At 36.0% G+C, this 1,399-nt stretch overlaps 1 long non-coding RNA gene across 1 annotated transcript; it reads left to right on the forward strand.

The window, feature by feature from the left end:
- The first annotated feature begins 565 nt into the window (after positions 1–565).
- On the forward strand, positions 566–1,183 carry LOC147378327 (uncharacterized). Its single transcript, XR_015151888.1, has 2 exons — positions 566–635; positions 1,051–1,183. It is a non-coding gene; the product is annotated as an uncharacterized LOC147378327 (long non-coding RNA).
- The last annotated feature ends 216 nt before the right edge of the window (positions 1,184–1,399 follow it).

The following is a 1,399-nucleotide window of genomic DNA, read 5'->3' on the forward strand; positions in this document are numbered from 1 at the left end:
AACCATACACCAGGCAGTTTTTCAACTTCCTCTTATTTATATCCAAGTAAAAATCAAAGTTTTCTGAGACATTAGCCTAAATTAGAAAATAAATGGTACTTGGGCTTTTGCCACAGATGCAGTTACCGTCACTAAGTCATGTTTAATTTCCTCGTCTTGGGTGGATTGTTTCTGTACTGTATTTCCTTTTGAGAAAGTCAGCCAACATAGATATCCTAGTAGCTGCTGATCCCTCTTTCTTTCTCATTGTCTGATTTTTTTTTTTTTCATTTCACTGCCTCATTTTAATTTGAAAGAACCTTTGAATACACATTTTCTAAGGGCAGTCACAACCTTTTCTACAAGAAATGTAGACATTCAGAGTAAACGAGAAATTCTGGAGACCCCTTTTGAAATATGACACCTTAATAAAATATTGCTATAGGGTTGTTCATCATATTACTTTTCATTTTGTTGTCTAAAAAGCGTATATAAGCTATATGGCCACAGAAACTGAGCTGATAATCTCCAGATCTCAATAGAACATGGTGACTTGCCTCTCCACTAATATCTGCTTCTCTTGCAGGCACAATGGGGCAGAGGCATGTAGGAAAATCATGGATGGACAGAGATAAAACCTTAGCATATGGATGCAGGTCTGGCCCTGGGTGCTTGGGATGAAACCATGCCTTTAAAGCAAGGCATTAAATATGATTTAAGGGACATTATGATCAAAACAATCCTATTCCATTATGTAAAAAGACAGCAAGGTGTAGACAAAAAAAAAAGTTAAAGGATTTTTTTTAAGCTGGACTTCAGAACTGTATCTGCTAGGTAATTGTCAACTATCCCTGGGGAAGTCACTTACCTCCAAGATGTTTTAAGTGGAGACAGTGATGTTCTTGCTGTCCTGTAACATATGTAACACACAGCTACATACCCTGCCCCCCATGCCATTGATACATGGTACAGCATTCCTGATTTCCCTTGTTCAAGTCCATTTTTCCTTTAATCCATAGCACTTTCCAGCCTGTAATATAATCTATAAAGTATCTATTATGTTTTTTATAGATTCCTCCTACCAGAATATAAACCCCATGAAGACAATGCTTTTTCCAACTTTGCTCATTGATCTACCATCATCGCCTAGAATAGTGCCTCCTTTATATTAATAGTAAGTGCTCATTAAATGTTTTTTAAATGCATGAATGAATGCCTTATGTGTACCACATACTCAAATGAGGTCTTGTATGAGTCTGTAAATGTAAATCATTATTTGTTATTAGACAGGTAATTACTAAAACTAGTTCTGTATTGTGACTTCCTTCATTAAGTTTGCCAGAACGTACTCAGGAAAGATTTGTATAATTCTTTTCTACAAACTATAGGGATCCTAGTTCTGGTCCTATATATTTCTGTC

This window comes from Bos grunniens, chromosome 2, assembly GCF_055505025.1.
Source record: "Bos grunniens cultivar Pamir isolate PY7600 chromosome 2, Bosgru_T2T1.0, whole genome shotgun sequence".
In the NCBI taxonomy this organism is placed as follows: domain Eukaryota; kingdom Metazoa; phylum Chordata; class Mammalia; order Artiodactyla; family Bovidae; genus Bos; species Bos grunniens.